The sequence below is a fragment of the Andrena cerasifolii genome, chromosome 7 (genome assembly GCF_050908995.1).
Source record: "Andrena cerasifolii isolate SP2316 chromosome 7, iyAndCera1_principal, whole genome shotgun sequence".
In the NCBI taxonomy this organism is placed as follows: domain Eukaryota; kingdom Metazoa; phylum Arthropoda; class Insecta; order Hymenoptera; family Andrenidae; genus Andrena; species Andrena cerasifolii.
In genome coordinates, this window is record NC_135124.1 from 733,316 (window position 1) to 745,384 (window position 12,069).

At 47.3% G+C, this 12,069-nt stretch overlaps 1 protein-coding gene and 1 long non-coding RNA gene across 2 annotated transcripts in view; one reads left to right on the forward strand and one right to left on the reverse strand.

Annotated features, from left to right (window-relative positions):
* Cow (Proteoglycan Cow) overlaps nt 1-12,069 on the reverse strand; it is a 1,009,917-nt gene that overhangs the window by 597,192 nt on the left and 400,656 nt on the right. The window lies entirely within an intron of this gene.
* LOC143371251 (uncharacterized) overlaps nt 1-12,069 on the forward strand; it is a 333,517-nt gene that overhangs the window by 247,383 nt on the left and 74,065 nt on the right. The window lies entirely within an intron of this gene.

The window sequence follows — 12,069 nt, forward strand, 5'->3', positions numbered from 1 at the left end:
TTTTGGACTCTACAGAGGATGAAGCTGCCGCGGCTGCAACACCCGCCAAAGGCATAACAATAGAGGTCGCACCTCCATCCAATGATAGTGACGATAACGAGGTCCACCTCGACATTTCACAACCCATTAGATTACAGGAACTTCAGGAATCTATTAACCTCTTTGAAAAATCGCTGCAAGAGCACAGCGATGTTCTTCAAAAATCATCCGACGAATCAGAATTAGAAACAGAAGATTCATTCTTAGAAGATTTGGAAAAACGCGCAGAAGACTTGTCGACATAATGTAAATCGCGAGGACAAGTCAGTGCTGAAACAACAAGCGCCGAAGTAGGACATTCGATATCCGAAACAGGTAGACCCCTTTTGGAATCTATACAGGAAGAAGAGAAAGAACAAAATAATGGCTCAAAATTTAACGATACGTTAATTCACCGTCGCCCGCGCCGATCCATGTTACCAACCCCGTTACCGTCCAACAGACCGCTTGCACTATCTACACCATATCCACATACCACATATTCAAAACAAAAAACAACATCTTCCGATCCACCTTCCACCCCCAAACGTTCACTTGTTCCTGAATCAATGGACCATAGTAAAATTGACCAGTATCGACCGGGGATTCAAATAACAGAAAGTCTACTACCCGACGTATCACCGACCGACTCCCGAAGCGCACGTGGAGAGAATATTAAATTTACTCGAAACAGTTTAAAAAACATTCGCGAAAATGATGTTCATTTCATCTTTTCCGATGTGGAATTAGTAACCCCGACCAGTAAATTGCTCACAGATATAGGAGCCATAAGCATAGAAAATCTGCGGAATGCAAAGCCAAAAGAAGGCCAAGTACTCGTTACGCCGCGAGGTAAATACAAAATTTTTAGTGTAGTACTCAAGACAAGGCATTATGATGATACTTCCATCGCAAAATCAGGTAATGCCTTGAAAAATTTAAAAATTACCCTTTTACAATCAGGTATAAAAACCTTCAGAATTTCGAAATCCGGTGAATTTACTGATACACTTCCGTAGGGTACACTGGTTGGTATCTTATTAAATATTTTTGCAGATAGTGATATCAAAATAACACTGTGCACCGGAAGTGTACAGGTACCGCCCGAAGAACTCCGTCCGAAAATCATTTCGGAATTACATGAAAGTTTAATAGGAGGGCATAAGGGCGTAACGAAAACATATCAACGAATTCGGGAAAGATTTTATTGGCCATCAAAGCGTAACGATATTCAAAATTTCATTAGAACATGCAATAGTTGTCAGGAAAACAAACTTGTTAGGACAAAAACTCGTGAACCTATGCTCATAACTGATACGCCATTAAACCCATTCGATAATATATCCTTAGATACTGTGGGGCCTCTTCCATTGACTCCTAGTGGTAACCGGCACATTCTAACCATGCAGGATAATCTTACGAAATACTGCATTGCAGTTCCTGTACCTGATATAAAAGCAGAAACTGTAGCTCACGCGCTGGTCACACATCTGGTTTTGCAATATGGGGCTCCACGCGCAATCTTAACCGATCAAGGCACTAGCTTCATTAACAAAGTATTAAAAGAATTGGCAAAAGTCTTCAAAATTAATCATGTAACTACTTCTGGGTACCGTCCACAATCAAATGGTGCCTTGGAACGTAGCCATATAGTCCTGACTGAATACATCAAACATTATTTAAATGATTTTGATGATTGGGATAAATTAGTACCTTTTGCAATATTCTCATATAATACGTCCGTTCACGAGGCAACAAATTTCACCCCGCATGGATTGGTATTTGGAGCAATAGCGCGCTGTCCTAGTGCGTTCCCTGCCGACGAGTCCTTGTTAACGTATAATGGTTACCTCCGAGATTTGTTAACGCGATTAACAGAAATGCAGACCTTGGCTGTACAAAATTTGATATTGGCTAAACATAAATCAAAATTATATTACGATGAAAAAGCGCGTCCATTTCAGGGCAAAATTGGTGACATGGCACGCGTTCTAGTAGAAGTCAGGAAGGGAAAATTTGGTAGTCGATATCACGGTCCTTACAAAATTGTTGGAATTTTGGAGAAGAATAATATCATGTTGCAAAAAGAATCTGGTAAACGATTCGTAAAGCACGCCGATAAATTATTAATACACCATCAGGGTGATTAATGATTTATCGTATTCTGATGAGTAACTTCTTGTGACATCATTACCGGCCTTTTACTCATTTTGATTGATCTGAGTGTCGCGACCTTCTCGCGTTCAATTTAAGTTAACAAACATTGTTACTTTCTGGTATGTGTGTAGGGTTGGGATGTACTTGTTGTATTCTGCGCAGTGTTAATCACCGTGGCTACACTTGCTCTTTCTACTAGCTCTCTCTAGTACCCGTCGATATTTAAATTCTAGAAAACTAAGATCAATAGCATCAAGCAAGAATGAAGTTGGTCACGTTCCTCTCTGTGATGAATTGGATCATGACGATCTCCGGGGAGAATCGAAAAACGTACGAAATTTCAAGAATCAACGCCAGCCTTGGACTGTATTTTGAAAGACTACACACCATGAGACTGGTGACCGCCGATTGGCGGGTCATAATTTTTCTGGACACCCATAAATTAGAAACCTAATTCCCAATAGGCTATAAGAGATTAAATGAAACATATAACTACTGCGTCTCCTTGCTGATGGCAAACCAATGCGACGGCGTCTTACGTACCATTTATCTCAATGGGAGAATAGAAGAGGCTTTGGCGTTGCGTTCGGAACTAGGGGGAGCTACTTTCGGCGACCCAAGCTCCCGGAGGTTTTCACAGTCCGAAGACCATCGTGCGTAGAAGTGTCCCTTTTGGGTTCATCGGATCGTTAAGTCACACGCTCTTTGGCACACTAACGACGGAAGATGCGGAATATTTTAATTCGCAAATTGATAAATTATATCAGGAACAGCATGAGATAACGCAAATTATAAAGAATCAGACTCATATTATTACCAGTAGGCTCCATAAATACCATGAAGCATTGGACCGAAATACAAAGTTGATGAATGAAAACAGAATTCAAATCAATCAGCTCTCTGAAACAGTGAAGGACATAAATAAACTTCTGACTACACTCAAGTAACGTATTGGTAATCGCATTACGCATATTCCTTGGAACTGTCTTTGGATCAATATATAAAAGTAATTGAAAAATCCCTTGCTGCAATATACGCCGCAAGAGCAGGTGAGGTACACAGCGTACTCTTAGATAAATCAAAATTTCGCCGTATAATAACGGACATTAGAAACACACAAACTTCATACGATCTTCCGATACCTCAACGCACGCATTCTTGGCCTATCCCACAAAATTTTACTCAAATTTTGACAGGGTCAAGTTATGTACATCCGAAGTTTCCATATCTGGCGATAAGTAAAGATCATCGGTTCTATTTTAACACAGATGAACTATACATCAACAGCTGCCATAAAACCTCCTATGCGCATCTCTGCCCATTGGATCAACCATTGTTTGAGGTCTCGTCCACCGACGCTTGCGAAGTATCGTTATTGTTGCGACCGACCGTTCGAGTATTCAAGTCCTGCGATGTGCGTATACGACCGCAGCACAGTCCATTCTGGGCACGACTAAAATCAACACAGGGATGGCTATATTCCTTGGAGTCACCAGAGTCGGTGCAAGTCATATGTAGTGGAATGAAAGACGATCTAATAACCATGGAAGGCACTGGAATTTTGCAGCTCGGACAGGGGTGCATAGCTAAAACCACCTATGTGACCCTAATCGGAATCCAACACTTGGAAAATAGAGAACAGTACCTCTATCAGCCAAATTTACTATTAAATATTTCGGAACTACTACCTCAAATTTACAATTATCACGTTATTCGACCATTGGATACTGATTACAAAGATACGCTTACTTCTGTGGAGGATACAATATCCGAAGTGGAGGATAAACTTGACGAGATAGGTCAACATCACCGAAACAAAAGGTTTAGCGCCCATCTATTGCATGGAGGACTAACGATGTCATCAGTAGTAAGACAATGGGGATTCTAGACCTGGTCCTCCGAGGGGAGCGCGAGGGCGGGGGAAGTGAGGGCGCGCGGGGGAGCGCGGCGGAAAGAAACATGGGCCCGGGGCCTGCGGGGAGAGGAAGACCGGGTGCGCGCGCACGAGCCGCGGAGTGGGGGAAGCCGTAATCGTGGAGGGGATCAGTCCGGGCCGAACCGCCGCGGAGGCCTCTCCAGACATGGCTCACCGTCGGAAATTTTTCAGAGGGAGGCATTGACCCCCCGAAAAAAAATCTCTTTCAGAACTTGGCCCACCCGAAAATTTTTTCAGACCTAACCCAGGGTGGGGACTGTCCTAGAATTTTTTTTCCAAACCAATATGCATCAGAAATTATTTCGGACGATGTCGGGAAAGATCGGCGTTTCTCGACACCGCGTCTTCGAGGGAAAGAGACGGAGCATTACTTTAAAGTTAAAATTCTTGGAGGGAAAGAGACACCACTACATAGGGGATAGAATCGGATGCATTCTAAAGCTAACAGTATTTCAAAGCGTTCCGATTTAACGTCGCTGCGTTTCGTGCGATCTCGCGTAATTCGACTCCTCTGGAGCAGCCGTGCAGGGTGATGTCACTTTGCAGCGCGAACCATAGAAAGAATTATGCAGCGTCAGCAGAAATCTTTTTTTCTCAACGCAGAGAAATAATAATTATTGAAACGGCGAATCTTAAAAATTAGGCGGTGAGAGGAGGAACACGGTAAATAAAATGGAGAAATAATATATGTTTAAGAAATATATATTGTTACAAATAATAATATTGTTATAATTTCGGTTCGGCATAGTAGACATTTAATATAAAGGTACAATAGAAGTAATAGAATATTAACAGAAACAGGGCAACAAATAAACCGAATGTAATCACAAATACGTAAGAAATATGTATATGTCGATGCGTCTGCTTGTAATGGCGTCTGGCTATCGAATGACAGCTTGACAGGCGATCGATCCGATCGCCTTCTTCTCGCTGTCCTCTTGTTCTTGTCACGAGCACCAGCAGGCCTTGGATTTCAACCAAAGGGTGCTCGCAACACTGCCTCCCCCTCTGAAAGAGTGGTCGTCCCGACCGCTGCAGCCTCTTCGTTGCTGGCAGCCGTACCCTGGTCCGAAAGAGTGGAAAAACGCTACGTGGCCTCTTCCGTCCGGCGCCTCGGCATTCGCCTTCACGCCCAAGGGGAAAACCACCCAAAAACCCTGGGCAAGGCGTGGATACGGCGGATTCCCCCGAAGAACTTTCCCGTCCTTACCCTCCACTTGCGTCTTCTTTCTTGGACGCTTCTCTCTTGAAAAAGGCTTCTCTTCTTCGGCGACGCGTCCTCTTCTTGGGTAAAAACGGGTGGGGGAGTCCTTTCGTCCGGCGGTCGGTACTGTCATTCCCTTTTTTTTCTTGTCTTTTCTCTCTTCCGTTCTTTTTTTTTTCTTCTCCTGCTCCTGGGTCCCTTGTGTGTGAAAATGTGTAAACCGTCCCCTCTCCAGCGCATGGTTGCTGGAACTGTTCCAGCTCGCGGTCGTACCTCCGACTGACGCGTTGTCCTGTGCTCCCTCGGATGACGTTACTCTAAATTCCTTCCGGTATTACTCCAGGTGGCTATCTGCAGGGTTGCCTAATAAATAAGCGACAACACTTTAGCCGATTCATTTTGATATTGAAAAACGTTGGAGTCGAGAGAACCTGGAGGACGGAAAGGCGAACCGAACACGAAAGCAGAGGCTCACACCTAAACAATGAGCTTGCTATCGGCCCGTTCCCCGATCAATCCGCCCAGTACTCTCAGCTCGTCGAGTCTTCTCTCTTCTTTCTTCAATACTCCTCCAGTACTCCATTCCTTGGCATCTTGATGGCCCCATTCCTCTTCTAGGCCTCTGGTGCTGTCCCAGGGGACCGTCCTGTGCGTCCGGTTAGCGCTCCCGTCTCCGCGACATCCCCTCCAGCCGGCCCAAGCACCGCTTGTCCGCCTGGTGATTGGGAATGCCATTTCCCGTCTGCTGTCCACCCTCCTCCTTCTTTGACCTGGGTACCTCACGAGATCCTCCATTCCGGCCGTCCCGGGGGCTCGTGGGGTCTCCTCCAGGGGGCTAGCGGGGAGCTTTCACGTATGTTCGCACTCCGCTGCGGACCGCCACGCTATTGTGGCACATTCGGGGAATTCGGGGGCGCGCATCCCGGCCGCGGTGTCAGTCCCCTGACACCTTGTCCCTCGTCGTGGGGTATCGAGAACCTGTAACAAAATAAGAGAGCGGGGGGCTGGACTGCGTACGCAGCCCAGTCCACCAGATTAGCTACAAACTAATCTTTTCTCTTGATTCTTCTTCAGTCGTGAGTCGTTTTGTTCGGCGGATTCCTCATCAAGCTGCGAAACGTCCTTCGTACTTCGCAAGGCGGCGCACGTGGACCACCGGGCACTTCTTCCTAGGCGAACGTTGTATCCTGTAGACGAGGTCGTTGACCGATCCACTATGTTGCATGGACCTTCCCAGTCAGCTTGTAGTTTCGGGCATTTTCCTTTTGTTCTTCTTGATTGAAACAACCACACTCGTTCTCCTGGCTGGAACTCCACTGCGTGTACGTGCCTGTCGTACCACGTCTTCATCTTGGAGCTGTAGATGTCCAGACGGCGGCGAACAAATTCGTGGATCTCCTTCATTTTCCCTCGGATCCATTCGGAGTATCCCCGTTCAATGTCCTCGTCTTCCTCTATTTCTGGAGGTAATCCTCTCCATAACTGCAGGAGTAAACGAAGTTCCTGGACATACATGATCATCGCTGGGGTCAGTTGTGTGGCTTCGTGACGTGCTGACCTGTAAGCGAGGAGGAACATGGGGATCCACTCGTCCCAATCCCGCTGGTGTTCTGAAACAAACATTGCGAGATATTGAAGCAATGTCCTGTTCAAACGTTCTACCAGCCCGTCGGATTGAGGATGCAGAGGAGTTGTTCGCGTTTTCCAGATTCCAAGCAGCTTCAGCAGTTCCTTGAAGACGGAGGATTCGAAGTTCTTTCCTTGGTCCGTGTGTATCTCCAACGGTACACCATGACGACATACTACGTTATGCAAAAGAGCTCTTGCCACTGTGACAGCTCGCTGGTCTGGCATCGCGATGACCTCCGGCCATCTGATGAAATAGTCCGCCACAACCAGCATAAACCTGTTTCCGGCTTGGGACCTCGGGAGCGGACCCACAACGTCCAGGGCAAGCCTCTCGAACGGAGCTCCCACGTTGTACACTTTCAGGTTCCCTGCTCCTCTCTGGCGTGATCCCTTCTTCGTCGCACAGGTGTCACACCGCCGGCACCACTCTTCAACGTCCTGTCGACACGTGGGCCAGAAGAACTGTTGGCGAATCCTCGCCAAGGTCTTGTTTACTCCGAAGTGTCCAGCTGCTGGAGCATCATGAAACTCCAGCAGTACCTCTGCAACCCTTTCGTGTGGTACCACCAAAAGCCACGAGGTCGTTGCACCATCGTGGGACTCCCATTTCCTGCAAAGTAATCCTTCGTGAATTTCCGCGAGTCCCAGATTGTCCAGTAATACTTCAGTTGCGGGGAGAAACGAGCGACGTCTTGCCAGACGGGCTTCTCCCCTTCCCCTTTCTTTTTAAGGATGAACCCTATTTCTTCATCCTTTTCTTGACTTCTTTTCCACTTAGTCCTCTCATCATCGTAGAATATCCCGTGAATTTTCGTCGTAAAACCTCTTTCCGCTTCCGCTTCCTTTTTCTCTAGTCGATCACAGTTCTTACAGTCTTCTTTGGAGCAAGGTCTTCTGGAGAGTCCATCGGCGTTCCTATGGGCTTTCCCTTCCCGGTGACGAATCTCGAAGTCGTACTCCTGTAGTCGTTCAATCCAACGTGCGACTTGTCCTTCGGGGGACTTGAAGGTCAGTAGCCAACGTAGCGCTGCATGGTCCGTCCTTACGATAAATCTTCGTCCGTAAAGGTAGTGATGGAAGTGTTCGATGGATTTCACCACTGCCAGAAGCTCTCTCGGTGTGACGCAGTAGTTCCTCTCAGCTTTCCCCAAAGTCTTAGAGAAATAGGCGACAACCTTTTCTTGTCCTTCATGTTCCTGTGAGAGGATGCCGCCTATGGCGAAACCGGAGGCGTCCGTGTCCAAAATGAAGTCCTTTCCTGCCACTGGGTACGCTAGTACCGGGGCTCCGGTGAGTCTCTTCTTGAGCTCTTGGAAAACTTCTTGGCATTCTTCGGTCCAACGGTAATCCTGTTTGGTCTCGGTGAGGCGATGCAGGGGCTTGGCGATCCTGGAGAAATCCTTCACAAATTTTCGGTAATACGTACACAATCCGAGGAAACTTCTTAATTCCGTGATATTCTTCGGTTGTGGCCAATCCGATATTGCTCTGATCTTCTCTGGATCCGTCTTGACTCCGCTCTCGGTGACGATGTGGCCCAGATACTTCACTTCTCGGCAGAAGAAGGAGCATTTCTTGGGACTCATCAATAGTCCGGCTCGACGTAGGCGCGAAAACACTGTTCGAAGGCGTTCGAGCTCCTGCTCGAAGTCACTACCGTAGATAATGATGTCGTCTAAGTAAACTAAGCAGATCTTCCAGGTCAGATCTTGTAGTACGTCTTCCATCAGGCGTTCGAACGTTGCGGGGGCATTGCACAATCCGAAGGGCATCACTTTGAACTGCCACAATCCTGTTCCTACAGAAAAAGCAGTTTTCTCTCGATCCTTTTTGTCCATAGAGATCTGCCAGTATCCGCTCTGCAAGTCCACAGTCGAAAACCACGAAGATCCGGCGAGTGCGTCCAGGGTATCCTCGATCCGGGGAAGAGGATACGAGTCCTTCTTCGTAATTTCGTTCAGGCGTCGGTAATCTACGCAGAATCTTAAGGTCCCGTCCTTCTTCTTTACGAGGACGATCGGAGAGGACCAGGGACTCCGTGATTCTTCGATCACGCCCTGAGCCTTCATCTTCCGGAGCAGTTCTTCCACCTCTGCTCGACGATGTAGAGGTAGTCTCCGTGGCGCCTGTTTTATGGGTGGGTAGTCTCCAGTATTAACGGTGTGTTTCACCCGATCACAGTTCCCGATCTGGTTCGAATCCGTGGCGAAAACACCCTGAAATTCATAGAGCAGGTCAGCAAACAGCTTCTTCTGGCTTTCTGACAAACCTGACGAGCAACGTGTGTACAGCTCCTCCAAATGCTGTGGGACGACTGTTTCCTTCTCTTCTTCCTGCCGCTTCTTCTCGGCGGTCGGCTCGCCCAGGCGTATCTCCGATTTGCCGGGAAGGCACAGCACACTCCAGGATAGGTCGATGCTGCAACCGTGTTTCTTCAGAAACGCTGCTCCCAGGATGCACTTCTCCACCATGTCTACGATGTAGAAGTCTTCCACGCTCGAAAGTCCTCCGATGTTGACTTCCAAGCTCTTCTTACCGAAGACTTTAATTTGTTCACCCGTAGTGGAACAAATGTCGAGTCTTGTCCGGACGATGCCCTTCGACGGACACAACTCCTTGTCCAGAAGGTTAACGGGGGAACCCGTGTCTAAGATGATTCTACAGGGTTTCCCCGCAATTTTTCCACATACGCATATTTCTTCGTACGGAATTTCTGGATCACCAGTCGCCTCCCGCATCGCCACACTCTTGACGACCGGGGGACTGCTCCTCAAGGTCCGGCGTCTCCCCCTTACACCGTCCGCTTCCCGTTTCCCGAGTTGGGTCTCCTGGGGGCGCCGTTGGTCCGGCCGTTCTTGGCCTTGAAGCAATCCCTTTGAACGTGGCCCGTTTTGCCACAGAGCCAGCAGGTAATCCTCGATGTGTAGTCGTTCTGGTGCTCGGGCTTGTCGGTCCTTCTCCTCTTTTCCGGGAACCTTGTAAATTCGGAGGGTTTAGCCTTCCGTTTCTCCGAGTATCTTTCTCGTGACTCGACTGGGGGACCGCGAGACATCGCTTCCACGGCCTCAATTTCTAGTGCTCTAGTCACCGCGGCTCTTAGGGACGTGAACCCGCCGAGCCGCAGCTCCCGTTGCATGGCAGAGCTTGACAATGCCGTCACAAATTGAGACGCGGCGAGCTTGTCACGGGTTTCCACCGGGCAGTCGGCGAACGCGGACTGTGTTAAACGTTCGATTTTGGTGGCGAGCGAGGAGATGCTTTCATCTCTCCGCTGCCTATGGCTCTGGAAGAGTACGTAGTTCAAATTGGACAGATTTTTCGCCCCGTAGCGGAATTCGAGTGCCGAAACCAATTCTGTGAAACTTTCACATTGGGCAGCGGAGAGCGTCGTGAGGACTGTAGCCTTCTTTTGGTCATTCCAACCATTCGCGCGCGCGATCGTCTCAAATTGCACCTTATACTCTTCCCACGAATTTTTCCCATCAAATATTGTCGGTTTCACAGCGTATCCCAAACTGAGAACGTGTGGTTCCGACAAAGAAGCAGCGGCGGGCACACTGACGGGTGCGGGGACTTGCGCCGGGGGAACACAATTTATAACACTATTTACAACAGGCACATTCTCCCCACCCTGAGGGTTCACGCCGCTACCAACCGAACTACAGCTGTTTTGGTACGAAGCGGTTACGACCTGAATTCTTTCCTCCATATTCGCCATGCGCGCCTCGAAAGCCGCTTGTGTCTGTCGGTCAGCGGCTTCCCTCTCTTCTCTGCGACGGTCTTCTCTCTGCCAGCGGGCCTCGTCATCCCTCCGCTGTTCCCGCATCTGTCCCACGATGCTTAACTGGAGGGAGGTGAGAAGTTCCTGTATGGAGGTATCCCCCGTCGGTAAAGGAGAAATGTTTGAAGAGGCCGCGGATGCGCGAGTGGGCATCCCACTCCGTGTGGGCATCCCACTTCTGACACCATTGTTATAATTTCGGTTCGGCATAGTAGACATTTAATATAAAGGTACAATAGAAGTAATAGAATATTAACAGAAACAGGGCAACAAATAAAACCGAATGTAATCACAAATACGTAAGAAATATGTATATGTCGATGCGTCTGCTTGTAATGGCGTCTGGCTATCGAATGACAGCTTAACAGGCGATCGATCCGATCGCCTTCTTCTCGCTGTCCTCTTGTTCTTGTCACGAGCACCAGCAGGCCTTGGATTTCAACCAAAGGGTGCTCGCAACAATATGAAAGAATAATATGAAGGAATAATATAGAATATAAAGAATATAATTTAACATTTTTTACTATGAGCATCATCCAGAATATGATTGATTGCACATGCTAACAATTCACAATCGATCAATGAATGCTGTTCGAAGTGTTCGCTTTCAGAAATTAATTTTATATAATCTGTTGGCGCGATAGCGCTACGTAGAACGTCTATGAAAGTGGCGTATTTACTGCTTACAGAGTACATACTTTCAGTTAGCCACGTGTACATATGTTCAATGCAATGATTGTACGCGAATAGTTTACACATCGTGGCTTCAGTCATATATATGACAACGCGATTATCGGTGATTTTAATAAGTTGATCATCATGCATACGCGTGAACTCTAGTCGTAAATGATCAATTATAATGTGAGTTTGGAACGATGTTGCGTTGCTGCGTAATCGTTGGGGTATGTCCACCTCGTTTTGTAGCAGGAGCTTCCACGTAGACATTGAAAACCTTAACTCGCTGCCTTTATTGTCGGCTATGGCGATCTCGACGTGACACAAATCCATACCAATGCGAATTCCTATAGTTAGACGTTTATAAGCTGTTGCAGTCAGTGGATAATCACACCCCAGGATCCGTACGATTGATGGTTTCGATGTTTTCATCGTTTTTAGCGATATGGATCCAGAACTGTAAGAAACAAGTACATGAAATTGATACTTCGGTCGTTTGCGTTTACAGTAAATGAAGTAAATGAAAAGTGTATAGTAACGCGTACATACCTCATATTGGATTGTTGATGATGTTGTTGTTGTTGCTGCTGTTGTTGATATTTATTTGGAAACCCACCATCGTTGCCGGCTGCGCAGGATGAATCGTTTAAGCTGTGTTTGTACATTTTG